The 13,143-nt window shown below is 42.3% G+C and overlaps 1 long non-coding RNA gene across 1 annotated transcript; it reads left to right on the forward strand.

Annotated features, from left to right (window-relative positions):
• Positions 1-2,914: 2,914 nt before the first annotated feature.
• On the forward strand, positions 2,915-10,972 carry LOC118498957. Its single transcript, XR_004901448.1, has 3 exons — positions 2,915-3,048; positions 8,886-9,095; positions 10,799-10,972. It is a non-coding gene; the product is annotated as an uncharacterized LOC118498957 (long non-coding RNA).
• The last annotated feature ends 2,171 nt before the right edge of the window (positions 10,973-13,143 follow it).

A 13,143-nucleotide genomic window follows, 5' to 3' on the forward strand; every position in this document is an offset into this window, starting at 1 on the left:
AACTGAATTGCTTTCTTATTCCACATACAAGAATAAACCCAAAATGGATTAAAAACTTAAATGTAAACCTGAAACCATAAACCTCCTAGAAGAAAATGTAGGCAGCGAACTCTTCGACATTGCTCATTATATTTTTGGTGGGGATATCTCCTCGAAGAAGGGAAACAAGAACTAATACACAAATGGGACTACAACAAACTAAAAACTGTTTTTGCACGGCAAAGAAAACCAATAACAAAATGAAAAGAAACCCACTGAATGAGAGAACATATTCACCGATGATACATTTGATATTAATTAATATCCAAAACTTATAAAGGACTCATACAAGTCAACACCAAAAAACTCCAATTAAAAAATGGGCAAAGGATGTAAACATACATTTCTCCAAAGAAGACATACAGATGGCCCATAGACACATGAAAAGATGTCCAATACCACTAATCATCAGAAAGATGCAAATTAAAACCACAATGAGGTGTCACTTCATACTTGTCAGAATGGCTATCATCATTTACTCCACAAAGAAGTGTTTGTGAGGATGCAGAGAATCTTCATGCACTATTGGTGGAATTATAAATCGGTGCAGCCACTGTGGAAAACAGTATGGAGGTTACTTAAAAAATTTAAAATAGAACCACCTTATTATTACAGAAGGTGGGGGGGTCAAAGGGGGGCCAATATACTATTACCTGAAAGGAACCCCCCAGGTTCGTTATGTCTGCCACCTTATGGGAAAGATATCTCTCAATGCCAGAGATTCGTGAAAAGGAAAGGAAATGTTTATTTAATGCTATACAGACTTAAAATAGTGACCTAATGCCTTCATCAAAATTCCAAAGTCCCTTAAAACACCCACAAATACACACAGTCCTTCTTTCCCCCTTTGCCCAGTCTAGGGTACCATATCTCAAGAAAAGAAATAGAAGTCCATGGCTCAGGCAGCCCCCAGTTCTTCCCAGTAATCCGTGCCCGGCTGGTAGGCCTCCCTTGGTTCCCGGCACCATCAGCTGTGTTGCTGGGATCTCTGCTAAAGCCAGGTGGTGATTCCCCTTTCTAAAGCTGCAGGGGTCCCCACCTTGGCAAAGCCGCATGGTCCTCTCTGCAAAATGGCCACAGGAGTCCCCACTCTGGCAAAGCTGCATGGTTCTCCTTCACTGCCACAGCTGTGTGGTCCTCTCTACACAATGGCAATGGGAGTCTCCACTCAGCCAAAACCGCATGGTTCTCTCTCTACTGCCCCAGCTGCATGCTCCTCTCTCCCAGGGTTGCCGCATCTGGGTTTAAATCCTGGCGCCAATCTTCCTCTCCAGCCCCATTTCTGACCTTGCCCACATTTGGCTACACTTGCCAGCACTCAAATATCCTTCCAGCTTTACTGGGCTGCCATCATGAGTCTGTGCAGATGTGACCCCATGCCATGTAGCCAATCATCTCCAAGCTCTCAAGCAGGTGCTATAACTCGGGGGACCTGCCCTCCAGTTACATCTTGGTGGGGAAGTTACTTTCATTCCCCTGGCTCAGAGTGTGGCCACAGCTATATCTATGCAACCAGTTAAAGGTTATAGATATGTTAAATGACCACACCAGAGGTTAGCTGCAAAGCTGTTGCTATGCAAAACAGCTCTCAATGGCCCTGCTCCATTTGTCCCTTCCCCCAACTCACACCTACCTGTGGTGGGGAGGGGTGAGGACATCCTAATATTTCCTGAACACCTTGAGTTCTGGACCCCATTTCAAATCCCTATTTGGGGTCCCCCCTCTTGGCTGCACCCTGTTACATTATGACCCAGCAATTCCACTTCTGGGTATTGATCCAAAGGAATCCAACACACAAATTTGAAAACATGTATGCAGCCCTGTGTGCATTGCATCATTATTTACATAGCCTTGAAATGGAAGTGTCCATTCATAGACAAATGGATAGAGAATGGATAAAGACATGGTACATGTATAATGGGATATTATTCAGCCATAAAAAGGAATGAAATCTTGCCATTTGCAACAATATGGATGGACCTAGAAGGTATTATTTTAAGTGAAATGAGACAGAGAAAGACAAATACCCCATGATCTCACTTATGTGGGATCTATAAAACAAAATAAGTGAACAAATAAAACAGAAACTGATAAACACAGGGAACTATTAATGGTTGCCAGATTTGCCAGATGGGAGGGGATTAGAGTGATGGGGGAAAAGGGCAAAGGGATTAAGAAGTACAAATTGCCAGTTATAACAGTCATGCAAGGAAGGGGGTAAAGTAGAACATACAGGAAAAGCCAATAATATTTTAATAAGTATATATGATATCAGGTGGGTGCCAGACTTTTCAGAGTGATCACTTTATAACTTATATGAATGTTTAACCAGCATGTCATACTCCTTAAACTAATATTTTATGTCAACTGTGATTGAAAAAAAAAAGACATTTTAGCTCCTGCACAAGCCATTCACAACCCAGTACAGGTGTGTACCGCCCATTCCGAGGTAAAATAACAGATTCATACATATTAAGGCCCAACAATGGCAGGGACAGGTATACAGGATTCTTAGTTCTTGGGCATAGCACTGGCCCTGCGGTATTTGGTAAATATCCGCCAGCTTGATCAAGTCAAGCAACTGTAGAGTGCTTAGCACCTCTAGCGCTAATTGGCGGAGGATCAAACATTCTGCACTGGGTGGGAGGGCAGAGAAAGTCCAGCAGTAAGCCTAAAATCTACTCTCATAAAAGAGGGTATAAGTCTATTACGTCCAGCGTTCCTACTGCAGGAAAACAGTCCCGGTCTGAGCCAGCCGCGCAAGCGCAGTGTTTCAAAAAGAGAGAACACGCCCAAGGCCCGTCCCCCCTCCACCCAACCCCCCCCCCCCCCCCCCCCCCCCCCCCCCCCCCCGGTTGAGCAGCCGCTTTGGCGCGGGGTCTTGGTTTTGCTGGACGCTCCTCCTTGTGTTGGTGTGGTCCAAAGGAACCACGATTTTGAATTCAGCTACATTCTTTCTGATGCCTCACCAACCTTCCCTGAAGTAAAGCTGCTCTTCCCGCAAATAGGGTGAGCACGGTGTGGCGTGACGAAGAGAAACAAGTGTGAAAGGGCAAACTGCCGGGTAAGCTAAACCAGAGGCTTGCAAAGGGCTGGGGGCAGTCTGGAGCGGGAAAAACCTTGGATCTTTAGGTGCGGGGCTAAGGTGTGATGGACAGGCAAGAAACAAATGCAAAGGGGAATGGGAGGTAAGTGAGGGCGGGATCTGCCATTAATCTAGAGCGAGGCTTTGGAGTCACAGTAGCTAACAGGCACCTGGGGGGTTCAGTAGTCCAAGTAACTAGGCGTTTTTCATAAATTATCTGGTTTACTGGTCACTGTAAACTTGAGAGTATGCGCTTTGACCTCGCTCTCTTACATAAGGAAACTGAGGGTTAGGGGCATTAAATGAGGCACGATACAGCTGGAATCCCAAATTTGGCAGTATGACTCCAGAGCCCTCACTGTTAATGGCACTTCCCTAGTGTCTGCCCTTCAGAAAATAAAGGTGGAGTGAGGTCCAAGTCAAGAGGATTCGGATGAGTGGAACTGACCACATTGTTGGAGGATGTGCCATGAAAAGTGGAAGTAAATACTAATAAGTAGCAGGTTTTTCCTACACAGTGTGAGAGCTCTGAGGATGGGGCTGGGAGGGAGAGAGAGGCCAGAGCAAGGTTGTGGGCCAGGCCATGTCCCAGCTGTGGGAGCACTGTGGCTCTGCTGCATATCGTGACCCTGGATATGTGTGAATTTACCATTTCTTACCTGCCTTTGTATTTTACTCTGGATAATGTAATGCTAGGAACTGTGGCAGCCACCTTGTAATCAAAAGAAGAAAAAATGAAGAGATGCTAACCCAGAGTCCTGATATCATCATACCACTAGATCAATATGAAGCTTTCTACCTCTGTACTTATTATATGTAATAACAGACACTTGTAGTCTGTTACTTGCTGCCAAAGGCCCCTTGACAGATGTATCAGGTACCCACATGCCTTTGTACCATCTGTGTGAGGCCAACAATAGTGGATTTAGTCTGGAGAAGTTTGTTGCATACCTGTTAAAGAAGAATGATGAACCCTGACCAGTGTGACTCTGTTGGTTGTGCATTGTCCTACAACCAAAAAGGTCTCCCATTCAATTCCCAGTCAGGGGACATGCCTGGGTTGCAAGTTTGGTCCCCGTGTAAGGGGGTACTGAGTTAGAGTTTCCCCCAGATGGAGAAAACTGCCATAGCTATCACTTGAGAGGTGAGGGAAGCCAAACAGGGCCATTGAGAGCACACCTTGGTCAGTGTTTTAGCAATGTTAAAACCTGTGCCTGCTTGGAGCCAGGGAGATGGGTGTGACTGGAACCCATGATGTGATGTAGCCAGAGGGGCTACCTGCACCTGCAATAGCAGTGCAGATGTAGCTTCTGTGTCATGGGGCCATGGTCGCTGGGACTAATGATGGCAGCTGAGAAAGGCAGAAGAAATCAGACTACTGGCAGGTGTAGCCCAGTGTGGGAGGAGTCGGAAATGGGTTATGGAGGCAGATCCACTCTAGGATTTATACCCAGGTGCAGCAGCCATGCTGGGGCTTGACCACACAGCTTGGGAGCAGAGAGAGAGTCTCTCTTGACCATGCTGCTTAGAAAGCAGGTGAAAAACAGGATGTAGCAGCCGTATGAGGCTGTCTGCCTTGGCCACATGGTTTGAAAGAATGGAGGAGGTTTTCTACCAGCCCACCATGAGGAAGTGCCACACGGTTTTGGGTTAAGCCGAATTATAGACTTTCTTTTCCTGAGATACGGTGCCCCTGATTGGTCTGGTTTGGCAAGGATAGGCAGGATTGTATGTGCATGTTTGTGGGTGTTTTAAAGGGACTTTGGGATTTAACGGTGACACTCTGCCATTACTCTAAACCTGTATAACTTCTGAATAAATAGTTCCTTTCCTTTTTACCAAACTCTAGCACTGAGAGCCACAATTCCTACCGATGGTAGGCAAAAAGAATCCAGAGTAACAAGACCCTCGGGGGAGTTTCTGTAGCACCAGCAGGGGTATGTACAGAAGGCAGCTAATGGATGTTTCTCTCTCATGTCTATGTTTCTCTCCCTGTCCTTCCTCCCTCCCCCTCTCTCTAAAATCAAAAATAAAAATTTTTAATAAAGGGAAAGGATGATAGGAGAAGATAGGACAGGTTCCTTTCTAGATAACCCTTAGCAAAGAAATGGCACTAGCCCCCAGGTAATGTGTGAATCCACTGTAGTCCCACCCCTGTCTCAGATTGTTTACCTCAGTCAAGTGTACCTATTTGTTTCTCTTGGGATAATTTGGAAAGGAAACTAATGAAAGGACCTCAAAGTCAAGGAATATGCTCTACCCTGTTGATAGGGCATTGGATTAGATGAGATGTTTATGTGGAAGAGGGAATCATCCTAAAACCATCTTGAAACAGTCTTCATCTGAGAAAACTATGGTAGGGACATTTGGCTAGCAACAGTCTGTGTATATGTGTGAGTGGGGGACACATTGCTGGAAATTCCCAGCCTGGGCTGGAGGCAGGGATGGGCATTGTGCACATTAGGGAACCTGTGAGTGAGAGAGACCAAACAGAGGAGAGTCTTTAAAAAATAACAAAATCTTCCTTCACCATAAAGAAGTCAACTTTGAACACCTACCAGGACCAGAAAACACCACCATTAGATCCCAAATCACCTGTTAGGTGAGATAGTTGCTGTCCTTTCTCTGGTCCCCTTTGCAGGGGTCACTGTGTGAGTGGAAGGCGAGGTGAGGAGTACTCCAGGAGAGAGGGGAACCTTCCTTTCCCATCTGTAACCTTCCATCCCAAAGAAAAGCCAAGTTGGAGAGAAGCTTTAATTTTTCCATAAAAAATGTTAAAAATTTTAGAAAATGTCATATATTATGTAAAATTATACATATGTACAAAAATAGAAAGAATACAGAAATGAACACCCATTTACTCATTCCATTCCCTCATCTCAACAATTACCGATATTCTGCCTTTTGTGTTTTACCTATTCTTCCCCGCCACTGTGTTTCCTGGAGTATTTTAAAGTACATCCCAGACATCGATCACTGTACTGGTAAGTACTTCAGTCTGTGTGAGAAAAGGGCTTAAAAAAAAAAACATAACCACAATGCTATTATCACACCAACCAAACAATACTATTTCCATAATATCTAATGTTTAATAGGCACTCCATCTTTGATTTTTCTCCCTTGGCTAAAAACACAAACTTTTCAGTTGATATATTCCAATCAGGATCCAAGCAGTGTCTTCGCATTCCATTTGTGTGATGGGTCTCTGAGGTCTTTACTTTGCTACTTTGGCTTTTAACAGCCAGTGATGATTGTTCTCAGGCCTCACGATTTCTTTAGGGGTTGCACAATTTTTATTTTCTAACAATATAATTACTTTAGCATTAATTAGCCAGGCTTTTCTTACCATGAAGAATTTTCCCCTATCAACTGTTTGGTTATTCTGAAGTACGGACTATATAGGAAAGTCAGACTAGATGCTAGAATCTTCCCCTTTGTGTACCCATCTTTAGAATAATGTGTAGGTGTCCTGGCACCCTCCAAGAAAGCCAATAGGTTTGGGTGTTTTATTTGTAATTTTTAATTTATTTGCATCATTATGTACCCATAAGTTTCTATACGAGTATATTTGATTGTGCTCATCCTTCTTTTTGATGCTCAGATTGCTCCACATTCAGTGAATTGGTGCACCCTCAGGTTGGAACCTTTGTTCTTTTAAAAATACTATATGATATCACTTATAAGTGGAACCTAATCATCAAAACAAACAAATGAGCAAAATAGAACAGAAACTTGGAAATAAAGAACAAGCTGACAGTGACCAGAGGGGTGATGGGGGAGGAGGAGGATAATGAAGGAAAGATGGGGAAAGGGGAAGCCAATGAACATCAATAGAGGACTCATGGGCGTGGGCATGTGGGAGATGGTTGACTGTTTAAGTGGGAGTGGACAAGGCAGGGGAGAGCAATGGGGAAAAAAGTGGGACAACTGTAACTGAACAATAAAAAAAGCTGAAAAGACTATGCTGTGATCTTTGATGGTTTTCTTAACTTTAAGGTTCAGATATCTTAGGTGCATCTTATACATTTCCTGCCCCAGATCTGACATCAGATATTTCTATCATTTAGAGAACAAATCTGTCAGGAGAAGCATTTAACTTGAAATGAATTTGGAGCATTGAATATTACATGAAATTAGACATATTTAATTACAGAAAAATGAGACCGTACTAAAATTTAGAGAAAGACTTCTATTTTCCAAAGCTGATGAGATTCATGGTACCTTTTCTAACTTGTGTCTGGGAAACTAAATGAACATTTCTAGCCCCAGATTTTCTAATATGTAAAATAGGAATCACAATACATAACTCAGTGAGCTGTGATAAGGATGAAATGCAAGAGTTCATGTATCAAGTTCTTATTCTAATAAATGACCCCCAGTGGTGGCAGTAATATGTATTATTTCTGGAATCTAGAGGTGATACTCACCCTCTAGGATACAGGAAAGCTACCCAGATGGTGGAGGATATAAAAACAATGACTTGGTGGGGAAACATACAAATAGTTCCACGGTTTACCAAGGGCTGACTGTGTACACATGCATACACATGCATATACACTAACACACAGTTATTTTGCAGGAGGGAGGGTCATAATAGCATGCCAGACATGATGTCTTGGCTACTAATAATAATTGCACTAATCACATACAAACCCAGCATAGGAGATGTTACTATTGCCCTGAGAACGCATGGGTTAGCAACCAGCCATTTGAAATGGTGAACTCCTGATTACCTTGGGCAGTGAAAGAAAAAGAAGAAACAATAGATGTCTGGACTCACTTTAGAGAGTTGGTTGTGGTCTTACCCACTGCTTTATCATTACTGCTCAGGTCCCTACAGTCACACCAAGGAAATTATTCCCACCCCACCCTTTACTAAGGGAGACACCAGGTAGGCAAAGTAGTTATGAGTGCCAGGAAGAATGGCATAAAAAAAGCATGGTATAGAAAAGAGAAGGCATTTGGCTATAAGAAAGAAATTTTTTGGTTGTCTACTGAGATTTGGAGTAGTTTGTTACCAAGCACTAAAGCTCATTCACATGTGACATTATTGCAGAAGAGTGCCTAGCACTCAATGGTGAATAATTAAATATTATTTTATTTCATTGCATGTGTTAATTTGACTAGGCTAAGGGATGCTCAGATAGCTGGTAACACATTATTTCTGAGTGTGTCTGTGAGGGTGTTGACTTTCTTGTTGATTTTTTGGCTTTTATAACTGAGTGAGCCAATTTCTATAATGAATATCCTTATATCTCTATATCTACATATCATTTCTTGCTTCTGTTTCTAGAACACCTGTAAAAATTGCGAAGTTAGTGTTGCTCCAACCCGAAGAAGTTTTGAACTGGAGAAGAACCCAGTGCTTGTGATAGGTGGAATTCACATGAAGAAGTAGCTGGAGTCAGCTTCCCAGGCTAAGGAAGAAGGTGAAAAGTTCACTAGTAACTGAGATACTTCTGTGCTGGGATCTGCAAAGACTTGTTCAGTGAACTGCACTCAGGGTTCCTAAAAGCTGCCAGTAACTTGAACACAAGTGTGGCCATAAGGAGTATTTGGTGAAGAAATACACAATGCTGGAGAGGAGTTCATTTGGTTAAACTTTGCCTCAGAGTAGCAAGTTTGGGAACAGGACTGTGGCACGCTACTGTGTTTGGTTAAAGAGAACCACAGATCCTTTGTTGTCCCTTGTGCCATGAAATAGAGGCAATTTCCCCTCCCCTTATATCTTTGCTGACTTCAAAACTTGTGTGTCCTATAGAATGCAGCAGAAGTGTCATTGTGTCAGTTCTTGGGAAGGCTGGAAGCCTCACATTGGTGCTATTGTAACCCAACTGCTGTGCTGTAAGGAAGACCAAGCCGGCCTGCAGAGAGAGGCTACGTGGGGAGGCCTAGAAGGACAAAACACAAAGTAGGGAAACAGAGGCCTTGTGGGGCATAGGAGCTGAGGCATTCCAGCCCCTAGATGAAGGTGAGACCAGTAGAAGAACCATCCATCAGACCATAGAATCATGAGAAATAGTGTTGTTTCAAGCTACTGTGTTTTCTGGTGATTTTGTTATGCAGCAATAGATCATTGAAACAACTACATAGTACACAGGTAGCAAACACAAGGTCTGCAGGCTGAATCCGGCCCTTCACCTTGTTGTATCCAGCCCTGCACCTTATTTCTACCCAGTGGCAGGGCTGAGGTCTCGCTTAACTGTGAGTAGTTACATTTATACAGTCCTGAAATTACATTCAGCCCTTTGAAGGCAACCATGAGGTTGATGTGGCCTCCAGTGAAAATGAGTTTGACAACCCTGATGTAGTACAAAAAAATTGTCAGTGGCAAGATTAAAGAAATATGTTCAGGTAAACATTCTGCCCTCATAAGAAAAGGCAAATGAAGATTTTATGTAAGAAATATATTTTTTAAAACTTAAAAAGTTAAAAAAAGATTTGATGTAAGAAAATGATCCATTGGTGACTTGTTTTGAAATAACTATGCAAATGGAAAAGAATCTAACAATAGGAAAAACAAAATAAGTGACATGAAAGTTTCTGGCTGCTGGAGAGAATCTCATCTTTGCCATAGCTGGCTGCAAGACTTTGGACCATAACTTTTCCAATTTTGTGGCTTGGAAAGCACTCCTGGAGTTGTATCTTTCTGAGCTGATGAAGGAAGGCAGTTTGTCATGCAGGTGGCATGTAGGAGAAACAATTTTGCTGGCAACCTGGAGGAATATGTGAAATAAGCCCTCAGTTCACAAAGCCCCATGGGCCTGAAACTAGCGGTAGCACAGAGCTTTGATGAGACAGTGAAGGATGGAAAAAAGATGTTCTGATTGAATTTTGTGCTCCTGGTGTAATGTATTTGGGAATGTGGAGCCCAAGTATAAAAAATTCGAGATGAAGGTAAACTGAGGTCTGGATACTGTGAGAGCCATGGGAAATACAGGAAAAACAGGAGCCTCCTGACTAGCTACTTCCATCCCACCTATAGGAAGTTAAATTCAGAGAGATGAGGGCAGTTGGAAAACAAGTGAAGTTATTAACTGCCTACAGTGAAAAGCTACATCTGTACTGGTAATCCAAAATTGAAAAAAAATGCCTAGAAGCTTGATAACACCATAACCAAAAGAAGCACTTTGTAAAAGCCCTTCCAGCAAGGATGGAAAAACCAGTGGTTTTTCCTCCCTGGCTGTGGAAGGGAGGAGTATGCTTCTTTTAGGACTGAGAAAACAGCATAGATCAGTGGTTCCCAACCATTTTTGGTACCAGGGACTGATTTTGTGCAAGACAGTTTTTCCATGGACCAGGGGTGGGGAAATGGTTTCAGGGTTCAAGAGCATTACATTCAAGCTCACCTCCTGCTGTGTGGCCTGGTTCCTAACAGGCCTGGACAGACTGGTACTAGTTCTGGGCCCAGAGATTAGGGACCCCTACATAGCTAGACTCTACATCCTGCTGACTTTAGCTGCTCCCTCTGTGGAGACACAAGGACCAGGTGATGGTGGTGGTTTGTGGAAAGTTGTTCATATTGGAGCAAATGTTGTGGCATGGGGGTAGTTAAGTTGGTGAGATTATATTTGCAACAGTAAAAATTAATGGTATAATGTTATAATTTTAATATGTTTTCAAATGTTTTAAATCTTATTTTATTTTATTATTATTTTTAAATCCTCACCCAAGGATATCTTTTTATTGATGTTCAGAGAGAGAAAAAGAGAGAGAGAGAGAAACATTGATCGGTTGGCTTCTATACATGCCCTGGCCAAGGATTGAAACTGCAACCTAGGTTCTGTGACTGGGAATGAAAGCTGCAAACTTTTGATGTATGGGATGATGCTCCAACCAACTGAATCACCTAACCAGGGCATAATTTATTTTTAAATGTTATTTTAAGAAACCCACTGCTGACTTCTGGCCAAGATGGAGGCATACATAGGAACACTGTACCTCCTCACACAACCAAAAGAAGGACAACAACAAATTTAAAAACAAAAAACACCAGAACTGCCAGAAAATCAAACTGTATAGAAGTCTGAAAACCAAGGAGTTACAGAAGAAACATTCATCCAGACTGGTAGGAAGGATGGAAACAGGCAGCTGGGGCAGAGAAGACTCATGGCAAGGTAGCAGCTGAAGGACCTGGGTGGGCAAGGTGGTGGCTGGCAGACTGGACAGTCCCACATTTACATGCGGATAAACCAGGAGGAACAACTGAGGAGCGAGCAAGACTGTACAACCCAGGGTTCCAGCATGGGGAAATAAAGCCTCAAAACATTTGACTAAAAAAACCTGTAGGGGTTGAGACAGTGGGAGAAACTTGCAGCCTCACAAAAGAGTTTGTCAGAGAGACCCACAGGGTGCTAGAATGTGCACAAACCCACCCACGCAGCAATCAGCACCAGAAGGGCCCAATTTGCTTGTGGGTAGTGGAGGAAGTGACTGAAAGCCTGCCAAGAGCAAATCAGGATTCATTGTTCCCTCTCAGATCCCTCCTCCACATACAGTGCCACAACACATCAAAGAGGGTTGCCCTGCCCTGGCAAATACCTAAGGCTCCACACCTTACTACTTAAAAGGTGCCTGAAACAAAAAAAAAGTGGCCTAAATGAAAGAACAGATCAAAGCTACAGAAAAAAAATATAACTATGTGATGAAGAGATAGCCAACCTATCAGATTCAGAGTTCAAAACAGTGGTAATCAGGATGTTCACAGAAATGGTTGAGTATGGTTGCAAAATAGAGGAAGAAGTGAAGGCTATGCAAAGTGAAATAAAGAAAAATGTACAGGGAACCAACAGTGACGGGAAGGAAACTGGGACTCAAAATAAAAATTTGGAACAGAAGGAAGAAATAAACATTCGACCAGAACAGAATGAAGAAACAAAAATTCAAAAAAAATGAGGAGAAGTGTAGGAACTTCTGGGACAATTTTAAGTGATCCAACATTCAAACCATAGGAGTGCCAGAAGAAGAAGAGAAAGAGGAAGAAATTGAAAACTTATTTGAACAATAATAAATGAAAACTTCCCCAATCTGGTGAAGGAAATAGACATGCAAGTCCAGGACATTCAGAGAGTCACAAAGAAGTTGGATCCAAGAAGAAACACACCAAGACACATCATCATTAAATTACCCAAGACTAAAAATAAGGAGAGAATCTTAAAAGCAGCAAGAGAAAAGGGGATAGTCACCTACAAAGGAGTTCCCATAAGACTATCAGCTGATTTCTCAAAAGAAACCTTGCAGGCAAGAAAGGGCTGGAAAGTAGTATTCCAAGTTATGAAAGGTAAGGACCTACATCAAAGATTACCCTATCCAGCAAAGCTATCGTTTAGAATGGAAGGGCAGATAAAGTGCTTTCCAGATAAGGTCAAGTTAAAGGAGTTCATCATCACCAAGCCCTTGTTATAGGAAAGGTTAAAGAGACTTATCTAAGAAAAAAAAGATAAAAAACTATGAACAATAAAATGACAACTAACTCACAACATCAACAATGAAACCTAAAGCAACAGAAACAAAACAAAACAAACAATTAGAACAGGAACAGAATCACAGAAATGGAGATCACATGGAGGGTTATCAGTGTGGAGGGGGAGGGGTGAGAGTGGGGGAAAAGGTACAGGGAATAAGAAGCATAAATAGTAGGTACAAAATAGAGGGGGTGGTTAAGAATAGTGTAAGAAATGTAGAAGCAAGAACTTATGTGTACAACACAGGGACATGAGCTAAATGGGGGGAATGTGGGTGAGGAGGGTGCAGGGTGGATGGGAATAAGGGGGGGAAATGAGACAACTGTAATGGCATAATCAATAAAATATATTTCAGAATGTTATTTCATTTTATTTTATTTATGGTAATACTTGCTGAATAGAATTGACTGGTTTTGTATAATCAAATCTTTTCATCCTTCTGTGTGTGTGTGTGTGTGTGTGTGTGTGTGTGTGTGTTTAACAAACTTTAAGTTTTAGAGAAGCTTATGGTTCATAATGAAATTGAATGGAAACTACAGAGATTTCTCTTATACC

This window comes from Phyllostomus discolor, chromosome 2 (genome assembly GCF_004126475.2).
Source record: "Phyllostomus discolor isolate MPI-MPIP mPhyDis1 chromosome 2, mPhyDis1.pri.v3, whole genome shotgun sequence".
NCBI classification, from domain to species: domain Eukaryota; kingdom Metazoa; phylum Chordata; class Mammalia; order Chiroptera; family Phyllostomidae; genus Phyllostomus; species Phyllostomus discolor.